The 24556-nt window shown below is 45.3% G+C and overlaps 1 long non-coding RNA gene across 1 annotated transcript in view; it reads right to left on the minus strand.

Annotated features, from left to right (window-relative positions):
• LOC137751102 (uncharacterized) overlaps nt 1-14574 on the minus strand; it is a 32532-nt gene extending 17958 nt beyond the window's left edge. The window contains exons 1-2 of the long non-coding RNA XR_011070691.1: nt 14408-14574; nt 984-1032 (exon numbers count right to left, since the gene is read on the minus strand). This is a non-coding gene — a long non-coding RNA (uncharacterized lncRNA). The remainder of the gene's footprint in view (nt 1-983; nt 1033-14407) is intronic.
• Between the last annotated feature and the right edge of the window lie 9982 nt (nt 14575-24556).

The raw sequence follows: 24556 nt of genomic DNA on the forward strand, positions 1-24556 counted from the left end.
CTTGTGATGATTCTAACGCCGTAAGGCTGCAGAGCCCAGGAGTCTGCATTTCTAAAGAGGGGCCTCGGGTGATGTAGGGGTCTCCCCTCGGGAAAGCCCCATTTTCAGTAAAGACCTGGGGTTTCATTGGAGCTCACCTGGCTGGCTGTGGGTCTGTGGTGCAGAGGGAAAAGAAAGAAGGGGGATTTTTTTCAAAGGTTGAGGAGGACAAAGAGGGAAGGACCCTTCACAGCTGTCTTTCTCTAGATGGGAGAGGTTTAAAAAGCTTCTGTCTCTTTTTGCCCATAAAATAGCTATTGTGCTTAAATGGGCAATGTTTAGTAAAAGAGGAATGCCACCTTGGCTCTGAGCGACTGTAATCACGGCACTCTTAATTAAAGGCTGCTGGCAGGAATGCCCTCCTGGCATTGGAAAACTCCCTCTGGGGTGACTGCCCAAGTGCCAGCAGATGGTTGCTGGAACTCTGGGGGGAGGGCTCCCTGGGGGTTCCTGGAGAACTTGGTTCTCGAAGATTCTTTATATCTCCTGATCAGCATCAGAGAGCTGTAGGGGGGAGGCCAAGGGGTTCTCAGCATCCAGATGCCCTCCAGAAGCCGCTGGAGGCCTTCAAGTACTTGTGTTGCTGAGAGGATAAACTGCCCTCCTTCCTCATCCTCTCTTCTGTTTGCACCCGAAGACAGTTTCCAGGAGGGGAAGAAAGTGGCCCAGGGGCTGAAGCAGAGGTTAGAGCTGCAAACACTAGTCCCCAAGCTCAGAGCTCATTTCGGTTCCTGCCCTTGTTTCAGCAATTTTGTTTTTTCATGAGCCTTAAGGAAGTGACCGCAAAGTCCTACAAACAATTTCATTTGCTGCCTGTTTCAAATTTGTTTCACAGAAAGCTTCCGGAGAGAGGTGAAAAGAAGTTTTAAAGTAAGAAAATAAACAAGCCTCACTGAAACCTTAAAATATGTAACATATACATACATACAGAGAAATGTATTTACCTGTAGAAGAAATGGAACTTCACTGGTTTTCTTCGAATCCATGTGTAATCTGAAACAGTTCAATTCAAGGGGGAAAAATGAAGTTTAGGGAATATTCAAGAAGGGAATCGGCTACTTCTCCTGAACTAGATTGGGAGGAAATATAAAAGTTAATCTGAGAATGAATTCTACGAAAACAACCTAGTTAAAGTAACAATTCTTTTGTTCATGTCAGCAGAGTTCTGACTCCTCAGTTAAATAGTGAATGGAGATTCCTTGATGTGAGGTCAGGGAGTAAAACGGAGGCATTTGCCTATCTAATCCCTCAAAGTGTCCCATCCGTGGATATAAAGTGGATTGCAGTACACACACTTGGCTAAATACGTTGTGTGTCGTGTATCTTATTCTACGTTTGACCCTGTTAAAGAACTTAACCAGGTCGTTGATTTAGAGTACTTTAAAATTTTTCTCATTGCTATCACGTTTTTGTGATCAATATATTATTGAGAAAATACATATAATGTGCAAAGTGCCAGATTTAAAAAAAAAAAAAAAAAAAGGTTCGGGAGTGGGAGAGCTGGGTTTCTAGTCCAAGGCTGCCCACGCCTTTCCTAAGGCTCTTGCTGCAGGCACAGCTTTCCCTGGTCATCCCAGGTCTCCCCGCCGGTAACATGGCACAACCCACGGCTAGAGTTTAGGTAGAAATGAATCATCCTTTTCCTCTTCCAGCAAAACGACTCCAGCCATAACAAGTAATGACCTAGAAATAGAAAATAAGACAGGAGAATATACGTGTGTCGTTCCTTTCTGTCTGGGCCTCAATTGCTGTGTAAAGTGGCGTCTTACATACATTTCTGATTCTATCTGCTGGACAGTTTGATCCCTGGATAGCAGGGCGTGAGGCCCACTTTCAAGATTTCTACCCCTACCTTGAACACCTCCCTAAGTGGTAAGACATACAAAACCTTCTGGAAAACGTAGTTATTTATTTCAGAAATGGAGACATAATTGACATATAATGTGGTATTAGTTTCAGGTGTACGACACCATGATTTGATACGTGTGTATATTATGAAATGAATACCACGATCAGTCCAGTTGGCATCCATCACGCATAGTTACAAAGTTTTCCTCGTAGTGGGAACTTTTAAGACCTACTCTCTTAGCGACTTGCAAACACGCGATACGGCCTCATCAACTGGAGTCGCCATGCTGCACATTTCATCCCCAGGACTCGCTTATTTATTTATAACCGGAAATTGGTGTCTTTTGACTGCCTTCACCCATTCATTACGCAAGCTTTTTATTTTCATTTATTGTATAATTGTATCCTAAGGCTCAAGGTGTATTTTATAGCTATACATATATATATATATAATCTACATATATAATGCGTAAGTGTATATACATGTATATGCCCATACACACACACTTATAGGCACATTGCTATAAATACATATAAACACATGGGTATATATCTTATATAAATATGTACATATGTACCTATACACACATGCACCTATACCTACATATACACATGCACATACACATATACATGCATAAAACAAGGGTCAGCAGCTAATTCACATAATGTGTGTGCACATGCATTTTATACTGGCTCAAAATAACACATAACAGAATCTGTCGCCAAGTTACCACTTGGCCTACGGTACCAATCATTTTACAATTTAATGCAGGCATTTCGGTTAAAATTTTTTTTCTGATGCAGATGACTCTAACAAACCTATCTCAGCTACCCTAGGCCTCTTGTGACCTGCCTCAAGCTTCCAGTCAGGCATACCAAGGCCAAAGCAGCCTGAGTTATTACTGAGAAAGATGGGAGTGGGAAGCTGGGCTCTGGCAGGTGCTTTGTGGGCCCCCGAGAGGGGCTGCACCTCATCTCTGCAGAGTGAGCTCTTAGGTGGAGCTGGTTAGGAGCTCAGCTTCCTCCTCCATAACCTGGAGAGTGCCAGGCTTGTAAGATCAAAGGGACCTCTGCGGGGTTGGTGTCTGCAAAGTCCCCAGGTTGTTCCTGGGACAGCGGGGACTCGATAAATGGGGGTCACGGGATCAGGTGCATAATTTGTGGGACCCCGTGCAAAATGAAAACGTGAGGTCAGCTTTTTCAAAAATTATTCAGTTTCAGTATAGCGACAGTAGAGCATGAAACCAAGCCAGGGCTCTACTAAATGCTGGGCCGTATGTGGCTGTACTGGTCTTAGACCCATGCGACCCGCCTGGCAGTCAGCAGACCTAACATTTGTTGAGTATTGACTGTGTGCTGGGCACCATTCTAAGTGCTTGCCATGTTTATATGTAATCCTCAAAGTGGATTAGCTATATATACTCCCATTTAACAGGTAAGGAAAATGAGGCAAAGAGAGGTTAAGTCACCTGTTCACAATCACACAGCTGGAGAGAGGCAGAGCCGGATTTGGCCCAGGCCATCTTGTCCTGAAGCCCTGGGATTTTCACCACAGTTCTTCTGGACTTGAACTGGGGGCTCAGTCTGACTAAGATGGAGTATCCAGAAACTCCCTGGTCCAGGCACAGAGGCCAGGACCAGGAACCTTACTTCCTATAACCCAACAGGGCCGGGCACGGGTGGCAGCACAGGTCTTCCCAGACATGCTGCCAGCCCAGGGCTGCACTGAGAGGTCCGGGACCCAGAGAGGAAGGGACGAGGGTTCACGTGAGGACATTCAGAGCGGAGGGTCATTACTCACATTACAGCTTTGGGCTGACTCAGCACTTTCCGAACCCATGCAGATAATAGATCCTCCCCATCCAATGTCTAAATTTAGAGTTTCCAGGGAATGGGGGTGGGGCAGTTTAGGAGACTTGAGGCTGCCGCAAATTCTCTTGCTTGCCTCTGTCTCAGGATTGTGATTTTCCTGTGGCTTCTCCTCCTGGCGTGGAGCAATGAGTGGTGACCAGTGCCTGTGTGGTGCCATCTTTTTCAAGTCATCTCAAGAATTTTGGATTTTACATTGAAAGAGAAAGGATGATGTGTCAATAATATTTGGGAAAATGTGAAAAACGAAGAAAAGATGTATCGCCATGTGAATGTTTCTCTTAGAGTCATGATTCTATTTTTGGTCCATGAAATAAAACTGATGGTGATAGGATGATGACAGTAATAGGAATAACTAACGTATATTGAGCCCTTACAATGTCCCAGGCACTGTGCTAAATGCTTTACTCAAATTAATCTCACTCACACATACCTGCTTGACATAGGTGTGACTCTGCTGTCCAAACCACTTATGATCTTTTTTCCAGGCACACTAAATTACAGCTCAGGAAATTTACATGCAATTAGTCTCCTTAATTGAACGTTTATGGTTGGATAATATAACCATAGCATAGATGAATGGTAATTCATCCAGCTCCTCTGCTCAAGTTGGAACTCGCCTGTCCTAAAGGCATGTGGGGATGTGGGGATGCGGAGGGGATGTGGGGATGTGGAAGGGATGTGGGAAGAGAGGCCAGGGCTGGGATGCTGACCGGCTAGCAGGGACCACCCCTCCCCCGCCACCCCGCTCCGGCCCTGCCACTGCCCCCTTGACCAGCTCCATCCACACTGTCCTTCTTTTTTTTTTTTTAATTTTTTAAAATTTATTTATTTATTTATTTATTTATTTATTTATTTATTTGTGGCTGTATTGGGTCTTCATTTCTGTGCGAGGGCTTTCTCCAGTTGCGGCAAGTGGGGACCACTCCTCATCGCGGTGCGCGGGCCTCTCACCATCGCAGCCTCTCTTGTTGCGGAACACAGGCTCCAGACGCACAGGCTCAGTAATTGTGGCTCACGGGCCCAGTTGCTCCGCGGCATGTGGGATCTTCCCAGACCAGGGCTCGAACCCGTGTCCCCTGCATTGGCAGGCAGACTCTCAACCACTGCGCCACCAGGGAAGCCCCACACTGTCCTTCTTAAATGCTCTGTGCTCTTCAGGGTCTTTGCAAATGCTGTTCCCTTTGCCCACTGTTCTCTTCCCTTTGGGGAGGTAACACACACTTATCCTTCAGACCCTCAGCTTGGACTCTCATGGACCCTGGGTCCTCGTCTCTCTGTGTAGCTTTTCTTCAGCATCCTTGCCAAAGCTACAGATGGACATTTACTTGGGGTCTTATTTGGCAATACTTCTCATGCATTAGACTCTTCACACCATGAGGACAGAGACTGTTCCTGTCTTATTCATTGTTGTTTATTATTGCATCCTTCCCAGCTAACACATAATATGGATTCAGCAAAGAAAGGCTTGTTGAAGGAATGAACAAACAGGAAATAGGTCGTAGGTGGATCCAGGGGTCAGCTCCATGGATGTGGATGGTAGATTCATTCTGAGCTGGACCTTTGTTCGTACTTGGGGAGGGGGCTTGAGTGTAGTGGCCTGGAAGGGGAGAGGAGCTGAATTTGGGGTGTCAGACTTCCCTGACTCTTCCCGGGCAGGTGAGAGGTGCAAGGCTAATGCTCCGTCCCTGACCCCGAGTTCTCTTCTGCCTGAATCAGGAGCACTGAGTCCTCCAGGTCTGTGCCAGAGGTTGGCAAACATTCTCTGTTAAGTACATACTGCAACCTTTGTGGGCTGTAGGCTCTCTGTTGCAACTGCTTACCTTTGCCATCATAGCACAAAAGCAGCCATAAAAAGTGCAGGAATGAATGGGCGTGACTGTGTTCCACTAAATTTTACTTATGCTCATTGAAATGTGAATTTCACACCATTTCATGTATCACACATATTTTCCTTGTTTTGATGTTTTTCTTTTCTCCAGCCATTTAAAAATGTAAAAACCATTCTTAGCTCATAGGCTATACAAAAACAGACAGCCTGTTGGATTTGGTTCCTGGGCTGTGTTTTACTGACCCCTGGGCTATAGTCTTATTCCAGATCCCAGGGTGTCTTCTCTGCTGTTTCCTAGATGGTGTTTCCAACTGGCTGGGCTCAAGTGCCCACTCTGTCCTTTACTCCTTGTGTGGCCTCGGGAGGGTCACTTCATCTCTCGGGGCCCAGGCTCCACGCTGGTTGGGAGATGCTGATGCCGGGGGTGTCGGCCATGCCCCTCCAGGCAGTGGGGTCTCCCCAGGAAGCTCCATTTGGTTTTGAGGAAGACTCTGAGGGTCAGAATAGGACCCAGGTCATAGGGAGCTATCCATAGCTAGGGAAGCAGATACCAGGTCCCTGGGCTGTGGGTACCACCTGGGGTCTGGCTGTCTTCTCATTCACCTGGAGAGCCTCATATTCACTCTTAGAATTGGGTCTCCACCACACACTCATTCATTTTTCCCCTCTAGCAAAACTAAGCAAGATTACGGGGGATCCATCCTTCCCTTCACACACTTTGTTATCATGAAATAGGCTTTGACAGCCTTCAAGGCTTTGGAGATAAGAGTCTCCACAAGATAAGGGAAGTGGGTTACCTCATGTGGTGTGTGGGTGAAAAGCACAGATCACAGTTGATTTAAAACACAGGAAAAAAACTAACCAACCTGTTTTTGCTCTTATAACCTTGGTCTCACAAATGACCCCAGTATATATTCAACCTGGAAACCCGGGTTTACCCTGGACTCCATCTTCTCTCCCACACAATTAATCATGAACTTCTGTGCACTTTTTCCTAGGACTAACCACCCTGGACATCTGTGGCCTTTCTTGCACTATCTCCCTCACTTCCTCCATTCCTCTGACCCTCCTTCACCTGGACCGCCTTTGACCTCCTAAAATAATCTCCCTGCCTTTAGACACTCCCTGGATTTGGGGTATTTTTTTCCCGTAAAATGCAAATCCAATCATATCACTTACCTTATAGAAATTCTTTAATGGCTTAGGGTGATGAAAAAGTTCTAGACATAGTGGTGTTGATCACACAACAATGTGAATGTGCTTAGTGTCACTGAACTGTACACTTACAAATGGTTATAATGGTAAAGTTTAGATTATGTCTATGTTACTACAACACAGAATTCTTTCATGACTCCTTATTGATCTCTGAATACCCTGGTGAGGTTTGCAGGGACCTCAGAGAACCCCACGTCCCTTGCCATGCAAATTTCATTCTCTACCCACCAATCTTAACCTTCACCAACTTGCCATCCCCACTTGCACCTTCTTGTCTCCGTTTCATCTGCCTGAAGCATATTTTATTTCCCCCTTTTTCCTACTTCCTGAAGCAAACTCAACCTTTAAGATCTAGGTCAATAAGGAACACAGCCATCTCTTCCATCAAACTTTCCCTTTGTCTTTACTTCTTTCACACACGTAGAACTAAATGATTCATTGTTTAATGATAATATCAAGTACTAGATGAGAGGGAAAAAACAGACTAGTCATAAGCTGCATGTCAGATAGAAAGAACCACAATAAAATAAACAGCCGTGTGTCCACCACTCATAGGCGATGCCATCACCTCCGCAATCTTCTGTATGTCCCTCCCCAGATTTCTTCTCTCCCTCCCCTTTCAGACTGGACTCCACATGGGAATTTTGTATTTGTCTTTCTATTTATTTTCTTCATAATTTTATCATGCTCATTTGTTTCCCTGAATAATGTATTATCTAGTTGTACCTGATTTTGAACTTTATATAGATGGAATCATACTGCATATTCTCTGTGAGTTGCTTTTTCCCTGCAAAATAACATTTGAGAGATTGATCTACTCTTTTGTCCTTTTCTGTAATCTGTTCATTTTCACTGCTATATACTTTTCCTTTAGCTGAATACAGAACACTTTTTAAAAAATCCATTACTGCTGGTGATGGGCATTTCTGTTACTTCCGGTTTTTGCTATTAAAAATTGTGTTGATGTGGCCAACTCTGTACAGGTTTCTTGGAGCAATTGCAAGATACCTCAGGGTAGCTACCCCGAAGCAGAATTGCTAGGGCAGACTTGTGCATATCTTCAACTCTTTTCCGTGATGCCAAATTGCTATCTACAGTGGTTTTATCAGATTACACTCCCATCCCGCATTGGCTGGGAGGAATGATTGCCCCACTTCCCAGCATCATTTGATTGTCAGACTTTAAGTTTTGCTAATTTGGCATATGTGAAATGATATCTCATTGTGGTTTAATTTTATGTTTCCCTGATGACTAGAGAGGTTGGGTGTCTTTCTGTATGTTGATGGTTCATTCATTTCCCCTTTTCTATCGAATAGAATCTGTTTTGCCCGTTATTCTACTGAGTTGTTGGTTCTTACTGACTTGTAGTTTATTGCATATACTGAAACGTAATTCATTGTCAATTTTCTGTGTGCAAACAAGTCTTCCTAATTCTTTCTTACCTTTATACTCTTTATAGTTTCTTTTGGTAAATTGAAGCTCTTAATTTTAATGTAGACAATTTTGTCGGGTTTTTTTCCTTTATTGTATGTGGCTGCTGAGCCTTGCTTAATAAATCTTTTCCTAGCTGGAGGCCATAAAGCCCTTCTTCTATGTCATCTTCTAAAGCTTCTATAGTTTTACCTTTAACCTTAAAGTCTCCAAGTTTCCTGGAGCTGATTTTTGTGTATAATGTGACAAAGGGGTCCTAGTTAAATCATTTTTCTGTATGATCTCATATCATTCATTGAACATCTATCTACCTTTTCCCTACTGAGGAACTATAAGGTTTTCATAGATGGAGGTTCTCTCCCTGTGCTCTCCATTCAGAGCCGGTGTCCATCCCGGTATCCACACCACGCTGTCTTCATTCCTAGAGCTTGGAATGAATTGGTGACATAACTTACTTTACCAGATGTCTTAGGGCAAGTCTAGACATCTGGTAAGGTAAGTTATGTCACCAATTCTTCTTCTGGAGAGTCTTGGCTATTTCTGTTTCTTTGCTTTTTCATTTACATTTTGTAATCAGCTTGTCAAGTTCCACCAAAAAACAAAAAACAAAACTGTCATGATTTGAATCCTATGATTGTTAGTCATTGTTCTCCTAGCATTTTATATGATGCACAGAAATCCACGTACACTTACTTATTCACAGAATCCATATCTTACCCTTAAAGCTTTTCACAGTGCCTGATAGATAGCAAATTTCTTGAATGAATGAACGAATGAATGAATGATTAAAGTCCTCCATTTAGCTGAGATTCACTTTTATATAAAGCCCTAAGTGTATAGCACAGTTCAACTGTTGATCTTTCGAAAGGATCTTTCACTCCACAAAAGACGGGAGAGCGAAGGAGTACCTGTCATTATTTGTGCCAGGTACGGTGCCAAGGAGAAAGGGACAAAGCCATTTTGGAGTCTTGTAAAAAGTCAAGAACGCTCAGTGCTTTGAAAATAGGATATGAGGGACTTCCCTGGTGGTGTAGTGGTTAAGAATCCGCCTGCCAGTGCAGGGGACACGGGTTCGAGCCCTGGTCTGGGAAGATCCCACATGCCGCAGAGCAACTAAGCCCGTGCGCCACAACTACTGAGCCTGTGCTCTAGAGCCCATGAGCCACAACTACTGAAGCCCACGTGCCACAACTACTGAAGCCCGCACGCCTAGAGCCCGTGCTCCACAGCAAGAGAAGCCACCACAATGAGAAACCCGCGCACCACAACGAAGAGTAGCCCCTGCTCGCCGCAGCTAGAGAAAGCCAGCGAGCAGCAACGAAGACCCAACACAGCCAAAAATAAATAAATAAATAAATAAATTGTAAAAACCCAGAAAATAGGATATGATTTTCAAAAAAATAGGATCTGTAACCATCTTCTCGGGGCCACGTGGCTTGTGGAAGGCAAGAAACTTCTTTCCCAGGCTTCCTGTGTGTGGGTTTCATGAGTAACTCCCATGGCTGACCTGCCTGACATCTTATGTTTGAGACCAAGACATTACAAAGGTGGAAGTTTCATTAAACAAGGCTCACAATAGAACAAACAATTTTGCCTTTAAAAAAAAAAAAAATTAAAGAAGCACTCCCTTTCAGGAAGCTGGTGCTTTTCTTTGCCTGGGTAACCTTAGGAGAAAACACATATGCAAACAATGGAAAGAAAGCCGGGTGGGGGGCAACATTTATTTATTCTTAATTTACTCATAGAATAATTTGAAACGCAGACTTACCCCTGTACTTCGGCTCAATGTACCAAAGGCAAAAGGAATGCCCCAAGCTTAACTTCTTGAGCTTGAAGGCTGGATTCATATTTAGACTCTGAAGTTCCCTGCTTGTCTGACAGTAGATGGACACTTGACCTCTGGGAGAGGCAGCGTCCTCATCTGCAAGGGGAATGGAAATAACCAGGCTCATCTCTCCCAGGGCCATGTTTCTGGGGTGGGAAGACCTGCCGGGGACCATTTCATTACCCGGAACTTGCCCTGGAAATCCTAGATAGCTCATTTATTCACTCAGCAAACATTCACTGAGCAGCGACTATGTGCTGGGCTCTAAAAAGGCATAGACTATCCCTGGCAGGAGACATGACCTTGGGCGGGAGACGTTCCCTTCGGGAATCCCCGAAGGGACCAATGGTGAGTGTTGTCTGTCGGCCGCAGGGCGCTGAGACCTTGAGTTCTGAGGGAGGTCTGGCCACGTTTCACAGCTCCCCACCACAGCCAAACTCTGGTACTACTCAGGTCAACTTCTTCAGAGAGAATTGAGGGGCATCTCCTCAGGGTTCCAGTGGACATTTCTTCCTGGGGAAATTTAGCAGTAGAATTCCAGTGGGATGCGCTAGATAGCCCCCAACACTGTGGCTGGCCTTGGCTGCAAAAGACAGTTATCACTTATCCACTATCCATTATCCACTCTAGATTCCCTTCACCTTCAGCCAGAACCTGTCAGTCTCAATGGTTTATCTGCTGGGGTGACCCAGACCCACATCTCTGAAGGGTCTTATGCTCTAGTCACCGGGCTCTTCTCAGACGGAGTTCTTGCATTTGTCTATTTACAGTTAAAATGAGAAAAGGAGTATCAAGACTTGCCTAAATGGATCAAACACATCCCCTAGCTCCCACCTGTTGTAGCAGCAACACGGCATCCCCCCAAGGTCAGAATCTTAAATTCTGGCTAGGACGGTCCCTGCTTTTCTTGGCTAGCTGGTCCTTTGGCGTGGAGAGCCATATCTCATTGTTCAGTGCAACTCCCATTGTGTCCCCTTAAGAAGCCTTTTCCTTTGGGAACCGTGACCACAAATTCTGCAGCGTGCAGAGTGGTAGGGACAGGAAATGCACATTTCCAAAGTGGCTTTCGGTTATTACACAAATGGTTTTTTCATTTACATAAAGCCAGAGAAGGCAACACAGGTCTGGAAAAGATTCTGTGAAGTCATTAGGGACTGGGATTCTTCTATCAACCTTTGTTTTATCAGTCTTTAAAGATTGTACTCGTCTTCAAGTTCAAGGAAGGCTGCTGGAGCTCCATCCATCGTATATGTATTCCAGATAGATACAGGTAGAAAATAAGAAGAGTCTAAAATGCATCCACCCTTCATCTGTCAGTTTCTTCTTTTAAGAAGTTTTCCAGGAAGTCCAACGTTCAAATATTACCTTTATATCATATTAGCCACCCTTAGCTGCAAGGTAGGCTGGGGAACATAGTGTTTATTACATTGTTTCTGGGAATAAACTCAGGTTATAAGAATGAATAGGGTGGATAGTTGGATAAGCAACTAGTGAATTCTGCCACACCCTTCCTAATCAATCTAATGCTGCCTCTCCATCCCCCTTGACTCTATCATACTAGCCTGTGTTTTATTTTTAATAGAAAATATCACTGTCTGAGATTATAACCTTTTGTTGTTTGATAGACTAGAAGCTCCCTAAGGGTGAGACTTTGCCTGTTTTTTTTAACCTTTTTTAAAATTGAAGTATAGTTAATTTACAATGTTGTGCTAGCTTCAGGTATACAGCAAAGTGATTCAGTTACACATTACCTATCTATGTAACATCTGTCTATCTACCTATCTATTCATTTTCAGATTCTTTTCCATTATAGGTTATTATAAAACATTGAGTATAGTTCCCTGTGCTACACAGTAGGTCCTTGTTGTTTATTTTATATATAGCAGTGTGTATATGTTAATCCCAATCTCCTAATTTATCTTCCGCCACTCGTTATCCCCTCTGGTAACCGTAAATTTGCTATGTCTGTGAGTCTGTTTTGTAAATAAGTTTACTTGTATCATTTTTTTAGATTCCACATATAATCTCTGATTTATCTCTGATATATCTGCATTTCCTATTACGATATGATAGCATGTTTGCTCTCATATCTAAAGAGGGTCATTGGTAGCAATATACACATGGGCCAATTCATTCATTTATTCATTCATTTAGTCATCTATTAATTTATTTTTTAAGCTTCCTCTGTGTGTCAGGCTCTACAGTAAACAATGGGAGAATTAAACTATGGGTAAGACATGGCCTCCCAAGCAAGACTGATATGTAAATACAGAAGTTAAACTGCGATACGAAACAACTCTAGTCAAGTCATGCATAGAAGCTGTAGGGGCCTAGAGGGGAAACTGATTGCCTGCCGGGAGAAGGGTCTTCTTAGGTGGGGCATTGCAGTTGGGTCATGCAAGATAAGTAGGAGTTCACCAGATGAACAGGGCTTTTAGCCCAGGCTTCGCCGTCTCCAAACAAGTTAAGGAAATGCAGGACACGACCAAAGCAAGACAAGCAGCCTGGAGAGGCTCACTTCCTTTCTTCTGCATGAATTTTCCATGGTGCTCATAAGGCTGTGGGCTCTGCAGGTACTGATGCAGAGAGAGCAAAGTCTCCCGTCAGGGTCTCGGTGGATTGTGTCTGGGAAGGAGGAGGGAGGATGAGAGAGATGGGAGAAGGTGCTCAAGCAAAGGGCTGTCTAAGAAGTCATTATGAGCTTTTAAGTAAATTCTCAATTATAATTATTCTAATGGCTTTAATAAGTCTGCAATTTGGAGCTATGATGTTCTAACATGTCAGCCATCGTATGCCTCAGTGAAAGCCTCTCTTTCTTTTTTCCTTTGAAAGCCAACATTAAGAGGTGAATTCTGCCAATTTCTTACTTCACAGGGGTTGGGACCTCGTATGGTACTTAAGCCCAACTCAGCCACCAGAGTGCAGCTCACAGCCCGTGACACTTAGCGCATTCTCCCTGGACTACAGCAACCTGGGGCCTCACATGACAGCAACAGAGAATGTTCCAAAGGGAATAAATGATTGTGTTAGATGTGGCTCAACAGATCTGGATTCAAATCCTACCTCTGCCTCATAGTAGCTAGGTCGCTTTAGGAGAACCAGTTCCCTTCTGTGTGCCTCAGTCTCCTCATCTGCAAAATGGAGATGGTAACAATGCCCATCTCACAGTGTTGGAGGAATAAACCATCCCATGTGCGTACAAATCCCTGCTTGCTATGTAATAGACTTTTCCCATTTTTGCCAAGCTCCATTTTTTGCAGATGAGAAAAAAGGATAAACTGGTTGTCCAACGTCACTTAGCTACAAAATTGCTCACACAGTGAGCCAGAAAGATGTGACCACAAGACCACAGAAAGAGCTCTTTTTGGAGCTGGAAAGAGCTGGATCAAATCCGGGCTCCGCCATCTGTCCTCTGTGTGACTCTCTGGCCACAGGGCTCTTTCACGTGCTTTCCCAGGACCTGGCAGCTCTTCCTCTAGATCCTCAAGGCAAACACTGAATTTCTTCCAGATTCTGCTCGAAAGGCGACTTAATGGGAGCAGATTCCCAAGTCTCCGCCTCAGACAGCCCCTGCATCACTCTCTATCTGCCTCACCCTGCTTTGTGAGTTTTCATCGTGGCCTTTGCCATCTGACATAGCTTATTGTCTGTCTCCTCCAATTAGAAAGTAAGCTCTCTGGGAACAGAGATGTATCTTCTACTCACTGCTGTGCTTCCACATCCTGGACCAGCACCTGGCACAGACCAGGTACATAATACTGTTTGTTGCATAGAGGTTGAACGAACATGTGTTAATTTCTCTAAGCTTCTGACTCTTCCTGGGAATAGAAACCCCTCCCTCCTAGGGTTATGTGGAGACAGCTTATATTAAGTGCCTAGCACGGGACTTGGCACATGGGAGAATGTCAGTCAGCAGTTGTGATTATAATGGTCGGTCCCATCTGGCGTCCCGTGGCCGGGGGGCAGGACTTCAGAGCTGACCTTGCTGCTAAAAGCCTGTGTCAACAGAGGACGATTTGGGTCAGTGTTTCCCAAATCTGGCTGCGGCTCAGAATCACCTGGGGAGCTCTGAAAAAACACAGCTGTCCAGACCATGCTGTGGTTGTTCTAACCCAGATCTCTGGATTGGGTTGAGGAATCTGTGCGTTTGAAATACTGGAGTGGCCATTGCATTTCCCTTTCAGGAGTTAGAAAGGATGCAGCTCTGGAGAGAGATGTCGTGATGCCAGTGCTTCACGGGAGGTCATTTCACTATTATACAAGCTTCTTGTACGAGGTAAGGACTCCACAGAAAAGGCACAGTTATAAGTGAGGAAAGGGGAGCGAACTATTAAACAGAGAGAACTTACTGGTAAGGAGCCGGCACCTCCGTCAGATGCAGAACCCGCTCCAGTGCCATTCATGCCGGACAGGTGCATTTCTGCAGGTGAAACCCACGTAGGTGATGTGATCATTGCATTTCTGCCTTTCAGCCTTGACGCTGTTGAGTAGCAGGTAGGCGGTGAATGCTTGCGAGACTGCGTCTGGGAGTGTTTAATCTTTTCATTATGACGCTTGGAGTTTTTACAGTGCAATGCTAATAAGCCAGTACATGGCCTTTCTTGAACTTAATTTCATGCAGAGAGTGTTTACGTAACTGTGAATTCCCACAGTGCAAAATACCGGGGCCAAGAATTAAACCCATTGGGTAAACAAACTGAAGTCCTTCCATATTTACAATAAAAATAAGTGTATAAATAAGGCACCAGGCTGATATTTTCCTAGTAATTATCTAGGTCTGTGTTGTCCAATCCTGTGGCCATTAGTCACACGGGGCTATGTAAATTTAGTTAAAAATTCCATTCCTTGGTTGCACTAGCCAGATTTCAAGTGCATATCAGCCTCAGAGGGCTGGGGCTATGGTATTGAACAACACAGATAGAGAACATTTCTAGCATTGCAGAAGCTTCTAGTGAACAGAGCTGAGGTCCATTTTCTAGAGGTATGTGTTTCAAAGAGATCACAGCTAGTGTCTGGAAATCTGCAACCTACGGTCTGTGCCTAATGAGTACTAAAGACCAAAAAATAAAGGGGCAGAGTCAAAAAGGTGTGTCATTGAGAGCATTGAGTCTCCTAGCAAGTTTTTATAACTTTTTTATTATCTTGGATATTTAAGAAGAAGCTGTAAATTATTGATAGGAAAACATCAACAATACGTTGAGCAGATAATAAAAGGAAAAGTGACTTTGGACAGATTTTGGAAGTGTTCTCCCCAAAATGACTTGCTTTGTGCAGGAAGTGGGAAGATGAGACCTTGGATCTCCATCACCTGCCGTGTGAGGATGGCTGTACAACTCACAGCCCCTCCTGGAGTGAAGGCAGCGTGGGAAGCACACGGTTTGGGGTTAGTATCTGCCCTGCTCTTCCCTAAGAAAGACAACCATATTGAACTTGAGAATGATGGCTTCCTGAACTCACACTTTCTCTCTACTTCTCCCATGAAAGGCAAGCTGGGGTCTTCCCAGGAGGACAGTATACCATGACATTTAAACCTTGGAACCCGGCATCAATAAGACCTGGCTGTGTGACATCGGTTGAGTTATCTCATGTCTCTGAGATTTGGTTTTCTCATAAAGTAGGAATAATAATATGTCCGATGGAGCTGTTTTAAGAGAAAAATGAGACAATGTATGCCAAGCACTGAATACACATCCCACCTCATAACGCACACATAATAAATCGTTTGTTGTAATGTGTGCACGTGCATTTGTGGGACAGACTGTCCTAGGTGCCAGTCCCAGCTTTGCTATTCATCAGTGGCTTGCTTCACTACATCTATTAATGTGTTTTGAGTTGATTTCCTCATCCATAAATTATGAATGATGCTACCTCTGTGTAAGTTTGTTAGGAGGCGTAAATGGAACAAAATACATCGAGGAGCAGCGATGTGGTTTGACCCATAGCAAGAGCTCCATCAGTGCTATTGCTTCTCTTCATCTCAGAGACATCCTTGGGTGCAAAACCCTTCTGGTTCCCAAGCTCTTTCAGTTTCCCTATTAAGGTCAAGACTGAGCTGGATCATGTTCTACTGCAAGTGGATTTCCCTTCCATCGTGAGCTGTGTTTTGTCCAAGCATCCCTTCTACCTCCTGAGGATACGGCAGAGGGCTAAATCCTGTATCAGAGGGTCCCTGGGTGGCTAAGATTGCCTGCGTACTGCGGGCCGGTCGGTGGGAAGGAACAGAAAATGTCAGTGGGGCTGGTTGCTTGATTCTCACCTTCTTACCCTACAAGGCTCTGGCTTAGCATGATGCTGGCTCCCAGCAGAGCTGGGCTTGAAGCGGGTGCGAGAGACACTGGGAGAATAGCCTGCTTGAGCCTGCAGCACATCTGTTCTGCCTCTTTCACCCCTAGAGGACCAGCCCTGTGAATACCTGGGGCTTTTCATGACCCACCTGATGTCATAAAACCCCAGGCAAGCAGGCAGACAGGGCATCTCCTAACTCCACTGCCCATCGTGGGAAGCTGACCCCGGAAAGGAGGAAGACTTTCCAGAAAGGCATAGCTGCTCAGTGGTCAGGCTGGGATGAGGGCCCAGAGGGTTGGAATCCTGGTTTTGCTTTGCTTTTTTTTTTTTTCTTTTTCTTTTTTCCCATTCTAGCTTCCTTCACGCTGTTTCAGAATTCTGTATTCTCTTCGGTCTTTCCCACCCCTCCCCGGTCCAACCCAAGCTGGCCTTTTTTCACAGCACCTCTTTCTCCTCAAATAACTTCCATCTCACAGTGTAACTGAAAGAAATGTAATTTGATCAAAATAATTTTCTCTAAAGGCACAACGGCTAACACTTACCAGGTTTTGAAAGAAAAGTTTGGTTTATTCTAAACAGATTCCTTTATGATGAATTTCAGACACTTAACTAACACAGATCCCGTGTCAAGGGCCACAGCCAAAGGCACAGCTTTGCCAACCCTTGGCCATGACATTGAGTTGGCTTCTTAAATCTGAGCCTCAGTCTTCTCGTGTATGAAATGGGGTCATTCAAATCTGTGCCTCCAGACCCCCTTTCCAGCTCTAGGCTTCTGAGACCCTTTGTAACAAAGGGAAGCATCTGAGACTCTAAAGAGGAGATTTTCTTGGTCCAGCCTCTTCCCCTCACTTTGCATAAGATACTTCTGGATTTGGATTTGGAGACACTACTGGATGTAGCGTGATCAGCTGCCCTTGACATTCTGTAGCAACTCTCTCTGGGGAGCTCTGGGGGAGCAGAGCCCAAGATTCTTCCCTCCTTGGAAATTCCTAAGACTTCTCCCTCCTTCTTTAGTCTCCTGGGGATCTCTCATCCCTTTTTGGACCAGGTCCAAAGATTTTCTACTGTTAAATCCTGAACATTTGTCTCCAGACACCCTCTTTCTGCAAAGAGCCTGCACGATTCCCCTCAAAGCCAGGAGGCCCAGTGCATTTTCTGTCCAGAATTTCTTCGGGTTTTGCCACAGGCGCAAATGCAAGCTCGAGGCAAGGAAATCAGGCTGTAATGGGGAAGACAAACTACCTGTAATGGTGAGGGTGAAATACACATGAATACTTGAGTCCTGCCATCTACCTGCATATAGATATGCCAGCCAGGGGCTAATGAGCACAGTTCAGTACTCTTGAACCATTCACTGAGCACCTCCCATGCTCGGTGCATATTTGCAAATTGCTTCACGGGTTACAGAACACAGTTCATGCACTGAATTATTCACAGTTCTGTTGGTGGCAAAAATGTAAAACCAGGGCTGCTTAACTCAGTTTTAAAAAAAAAGTGTGTGTGTGTGTGTGTGTGTGTATTTGTGTGTGTACGTGTGAGGGAGGGACAGAGACAGAGAGAAACAGAGAGATGGGTTAGGCATGGGGTAGAGGGGGTAGAAACCTGGGACGCTTTGAGTGAGTCAGAATCAAGAAGCTGGGTAAGCAGACATCATTTCTAGGTCTTTCAAAGGGAGATTACCTGTGACATTTAAGGAATATATTCTTGGTCTCTGTCTCTGGTTCCTGACACAGAGCTCTGAATCCCTTGGGATTTCCTGAGTGATAAGAGGGTTTTTGTTCTAATGAGGTGACTCTGGGTGGGTTCCCAGACAGCTTCAGGATGGGGGCTGGTCACCAGAAGGATGAAGCCATGACTAGTAGCTTGGAACTTTGAGCATTGTCCCCCATCCTCTGGGAGGGGGAGAGGGGCTGGAGATTGAGTTAATAATTGATTACGCCTATGTGATGAAGCGTCCATAAACATCCCTAAACTATGGGATTCAGAGAGCTTCTGGATTGGTGAACACATCTGTATGCTGGGAGAGTGGTACATCTCAGCTCCATGAGGACAGAAGCTCCTGTGCTCTGGACCCTTCCAGACCTCACACTATGTACCTCTTCATCTGGCTGTTCATCTGTATCTTTTAATATATCCTTTATAATAAACCTGCAAACATACGTGTTTCCCTACGTTCTGTAAGCAGTTACAGCAAATTATCAAACCTGGGTGTTGGGAGGGGGGCGGTTTGTGGGAACCTCTGATTTGTAGCCAAGTTGGACAGAAATTACAGATAACCTGTGTCTGGCATCTGAAGTGGGTGACAGTCTTGTGGGAATAAATCCTTAACCTGTAGGGTCTGCACTCATTCCGAGCAGTTAGTGTCAGGGTTGAGTTAACTCATAGGACAACCGGTCGGTGTCCCCAGAGAACTGGAGAATTGCTTGGTGTGGAAGAACAGTGGCTTCTGTCTGCATGTATGACCTAGTTGGTTCCTGGGAAATTTTAGCCTGGTCAGCAAGAGCTTCCCCATTTTATTAAATAAGCCTGTTCTGATGAAAAATGTCACCCAGAACAATCTGCATTACATGGAAAAGTGGGATTAAGATCTAATCCATGAAATCTCAACATGAAATGGGGAAAAAATATCTTAACCTTTCTTTGTGGATAAAGCACAGATATTCATACAGTATATAAACAACTACAGAGTACATCTTTGGTATTAAAATCTCATGGTGGTGCATGGAGATTAGGAAAAATATATTTACCTAAAAGGCTCGTTAGGCAGGCAGTAGTGAAATGCCCTCTGGTCTCTCTGGAAAGTCTTCTGTTGCTCAGGAGAGAGACATCTCCACGGGGCTAGGGGAGAGTCTGGGGGGACGGTAACTTAGCCTCTGACTTGAGAGAAGCACCAGGTATAGCGGGCCTGGCTTGGGCTTTGGAATTAGATCAAAGCAACTTAACTTCTCAGCTCTATTATTTCCTAAGCACATGCCCTTGGGAAGCTGGACCTCAGTTTCTTTAACTCTGAGTTGGGGGAGGTGATTTCTCCTTGCAGACGCGAGGGAGTTCAGAGCAATAAAGCCTGCCAGCCACAGTACCTGGCACGTCTTTGCTGCTCCATGGCCGGTGCTCACATCAACCCTATTTCACTCAAGGCCAAGTCTTGGAGCCTTTTTCTCAGTCCGGATTTTCACTTCATGCCCTCTCCCATCTCCTGACCCCGCTTATGTGCTTGGTGCTCTCCCTGGGCTGGATCTTCCCTCAGTCGTTAAGACCCATCCACCAGGTGGGCACTCACCAAGTGCCCGACTTGCTTTGGATGCCCTTAGCACCTGTTTTGAGGGTGAATCATCCCGTCTTGTCTGTCCCCGAGCCCTGTCCACTCACCTTCAGCCCTAACATCAAGGCCATCAACAATCACATTGCCATGCTCCAGCCCACAGAAGTGGTTATCCTGGGCACTCAGGGACCTTCCTCCCCAGGGAGCCTCAGAGCCTGACGCTGCAGAGCCCATGTCTGGCTCCTGCCCCATCTGGTGTAACGCTACCCTCTCTCCATCCTTTGCCGTGGGGCTGACCTCCCTTTGCAATTATGAAAGGGTGCGCTAGTATCACTCTCTACAAAAGCACTCGAGATTTGCCTCCTTCTCAGATACCAGTCTCTGCTTTCTTCAGTTCACCTCTGGATTCACCCACAGCCCTGCTTCTGAGCCCCTTTGGATTTGTTTTTGTTCATTCACTCATTCATTCCTCCATTCACTCATTTAACCACTCAGCAAACATTTATGAATCACCTACTGTATTATTTTCCTGGGACTGCACCACAAAATAAGTGTCTTGAAATAGCAGAAATGTGTTCTCTCACAGTTCTGGAGTCTGAAAGTCCAAAATCAGGGTGTGGGGAAGCCCGTGCTCCTTCTGAAGACTCCAGGGAAGGACCCTTCCTTGCCCCTTGGTTGCTGGTAATCCCTATCACCTTTGACTTATCAACACATCACACAGATGTATGCCTCTGTCTTCACATGGCTGTCCTCCCCATGCGTCTCTGTCTCTTCACATGACATTCTCCTCTCAGTGTCTCTGTGTTCAATTTCCTTCATTTTATGAGGACATGAGCCATTGAATTGGGTCCCCTTCTAATCCAGTATGACCTCATCTTAACTTGATTATATCTGGCCGGATCCTGTTTCCAAATAAGGGCACATTCACATACATAGGCAGAGGGGTTAAGATGTCAAGATATCTTTAGGGGAACAGAAATCAACCGGAGTCTTGTGCTAAGCGTCTCTGCCCAATCCTTAACGAAGGCTTGATGAGTCCACACCTTTAAGGTACACTCAAGCCCTGGGTGGGGGGGGGGGGGGGTCATCAAACTAATTCTTTGCTCTGTCCAGTTATAATTCTCAGCCATAGCTGCCTGGATCTTGGCCTGTCCCTTTCCTCTAGAGCTAAATTTCCCAAGGCATTTTATTTTATATTTTTAATCATCATAAAATCTGTACCTAATCCGTAGGAAACAGAAAGTTTAGCTCAGGGGGATATCTGTGCAAACATCTTCCAGGGTGAGACCGAGCTGCTAGCTCAGGGTATAATAAGAAGAAATGGGGAAAGGAATTGAATTAAAAGGAACAAGAATAATCACCTGTCTCAGGTTCTGCTAGGGAAAAAAAAAAACGATTTCAATCATTTTCAGGGGAATCCTCTCTCCCAACTCAACAACTCTACTCAACTTTCCCTCCAGCATCTGGCAGATTCAACAGCTTTCCAGAAAAATGAGTTACAGGGAGGGGTGGCAAATTTTTTACTGGAAAGGGACCAATAGTCAATATTTTCAGCTTTGGGGGCCATAGGGGTTTTGTCACAACTACAGCTACTTAATTCTCTGTGGTAGTGAGAAAGCAGCCGCAGATGATATGTGAGGGAATGGATGTGTCCATGTTCCGATAAACGTCTGTTTACCAAAGCAGGTGATGGTCTGGATTTGAGAACCAGAAAGCACCTTGAGTGTGATCCTGTAGCAGATGGTAGAACCACCTCTGCAGCTGGCACACGCCCCATGAAAGGAGTCTCCACTTCTCCAGACTGCCTGCTCCCCCCCGTTCTGTAAGAAAGTTCTCCCTCATCTTGACCTGCAAGCCATCTCCCTGAACCCTCCTTTGTGGGTCCTGGGGCCACATAACACAACCCCAAACTCTCACCCAATAGCCCTTTGAATATCGATGTCCCCTGAATCTTCATTCCTCCAGGTAAAACACTTTGAAAAAATTATTTATTTATTTATCTGTCTATTTATTCATCTATTTATTTATTTATCTTGATTGGATTGGAGTATAGTTGATTTACAAAGTGTTAATTTCTGCTGTACAGCAAAGTGATTCAGTTTTATATATATATATATATATATATATATATACACATATATATATATATATACACATTCTTTCTTATTTTATTTTTTTAACATTAATTAATTAATTAAGTAGGCTGTGCCAAGTCTTAGTTGTGGCACGCGGGACATTTGTTTCCGCGTGCGGGATCTTTAGTTGCTGCATGGGAACTCTTAGTTGCAGCATGTGGGATCTATTTCCTTGAGCAGGGATCGAACCCGGGCTCCCCGCATTGGGAGCATGGAGTCTTAGCCGCTGGACTGCCAGGGAAGTCCCTATACATTCTTTTTTAAAACATTCTTTTCCATTATGATTTATCATAGGATACTGAATATAGTTTCCTGTGCTATAGAGTAGGACCTTGTTTAACCGTTCTGTATATAATAGCTAACATCTGCTAACCTCAGCCTCCCACTCCATCCCTCCCCCTCCCCCTTGGCAGCCACCTGTCTGTTCTCTATGTCTGTGAGTCTGTTTCTGCTTTGTAGACAGATTCATTTTTGTCATATTTTAGATTCCACATATAAGTGATATCATATGGTATTTATCTTTCTCTTTCTGACTTAGTTCACTTTTAAGTTCTTGTGATCATTCCTCAGCCAGCATGGTTTTATTTCCTCTCCCTTCCCATTGTCTGAACATGTCCAGAGGAGCTGGTGCAGGAGGCTGGGAAGCCCAGAGCAGAAGGGAAGGGTCTGAGAGGAAACAGGCAAATGACCAGCTTGGAAACCTCAGCTGTCCTGGCTCCTTCTGGAATATCACCCTTAGAGGGCCCCAGACCAGCTGTCCTAGGGCTGGACTTGTTCTCTTCAAGGTTCAAGTTTTACTTCTTTTCCCTTTTGAGGTCCCGCTCATCTTGTAGGATGTTGGCTTCAGACAGGGAGTCCGTAAAGCAGAAAGACAGAGTGTGGTTCACCTTGTACCTTGGAAACTCACCTGCAGGGCAAGGTGATTGGCTTCTGGGAGACACAGGCTCTCTCACCTGTGGGAGAAATTGAATGCTGCTCTCATGGGCTTGCTGTCAGTGGGAAACGGAAGCTATTTGTCCTGGTGGTGCCTGGCACTCAGCTGGTCATACGGCATCCCCCATACTGGCATAGGCACAGTCATACTGGTGCAACAGTGGTGCAGGCCACGGTGGTGTGAGCACCTGCTCGTGCAGCCCTCTGATGCTGCACCTACTTGGTCTGGATGATCCACCACTTCTTTCTCATGAGAGCTGCCTGCTTATCTTGTCGAGCCTTATGACTTATTGGTTCTGACCCAGCTCATGATGGGTGGTTCTAGCCAGATGGTCACATGGCGTCTCCTGGCCATCATTCTGTCTCGACCAGAGACCAGTAGCACACAGGAGTTGTTTTCAACAGACATGAGACTCTACTGTAGACGGCATGGCCTTTGGTTAAAATCCAGTGTCCTGCTGGGATCTACCCCTGGAGCACACCACGCACTCCAGAGGGCGTCTCTTCCCACCACTGACACCTCTAGCAGCATCAGGTCGGTTGAGTGACCTGGTTCATCAGGCAGCTCCTTGTACTGCAGCCTGAACCTGCCACAGAGCCCTCTGCACTCTGGTCCCCACTCAAAGCTGGCAGCCTCTCATGTCGCTCCATCTATGTGTTAGAGTATTATCCTACATGTGCCAAGTGCTCCAACAAGAACCTGGAGAGGCCCGCCAGATGCTGAGCGTCCCTGTTTGGGGAGGGAGATGCAAGATGAAATAATTTCCCTTTTACTTTGAAGATGGTGTCCAGGCATGCCCCTGGCCCCTGGATCCCCAGAGATCCAGGACCACTGAATCCCTGAACAGTCTCTGTATGTGGCAGAACCTGAATCTCCGTAAGGTTTCTCTGTCACCCTCTGAAGCACATGCGTCTTACCGAGGTCTCCGGTGTGCCAGCTGCCCCTCGCTCATCTGGCCCTATTGGCACAACATCACCAAGATAATACGTCCAAGTGAAGTTCTGTGGCATGTCTGGCTCATCCCGATCTTTTTTGACAGTATTATGAAAGCGGGCAGGAGAGTTGAAGTGCATAGTGTTGCCCGTTCCATGTGTATGCAAACCGTTTCTGATCCTCTTTTCTTCCTGGATGCAACAGACATATTTGCCAAATCAATGTCGGTATACCATGCCCTGAGGCTGTTTCGATCTGCTCTAGTTAAATACTACGGCTGGGATGTGGGCGGCCATCCGGCTTCCACTTGGTGAGCTTGTGAGAGCTGAGAGCTGTCCTCTGTGATCTGTCTGGTTTCCGGAGGAGCCACCGAGTGAACGGAATAGAAATATGATGGGGACAATGCATACTGCCCGAATCCTTAGATTCTTAAGAAGAGTGTTTTCTCCCCTGTCCCCACCAATCAGGGATGGTTATTGCCTGTTATTTACTGTCTTGGCTGGTGTGTGTGGACGGGGGAGCAACTTTAGAAGTTTGCACTTGATCTTCCCTACTATGGTAGCTCTCATCCCCCAGGGCAGTGTGGAACTTGAGATACCCAACTATACACTGACTACTCCCTTAGAACACGAGTTTCCAATTTTCCCCTATTTGACCTGTAGATGTTACATGATTTTGGTACTTATCCCATGTATAGCTCCAAGATTTTACAAAAGGATGTGTATGAGTCTGACTGATGTCCTTGGTGCCCAGGTGTCAAGAGCACCGGGGGGCTCCTGAGAAGGTTCTGAGGTCACGAGGGGACCAACACTCATGAGACTGTCAAAAAGGTCTGCAGAGGGCCCATGTCTCCCATGAGGCTGTGTTTTCAGGCTCCCATACCCATCCTGATGATACTCACTCTTCTTTTCACTCTTCTTTTCCTAAGATGTGGGTTGCTATGGTGACA

Source organism: Eschrichtius robustus, chromosome 17 (assembly GCF_028021215.1).
Source record: "Eschrichtius robustus isolate mEscRob2 chromosome 17, mEscRob2.pri, whole genome shotgun sequence".
NCBI lineage: Eukaryota > Metazoa > Chordata > Mammalia > Artiodactyla > Eschrichtiidae > Eschrichtius > Eschrichtius robustus.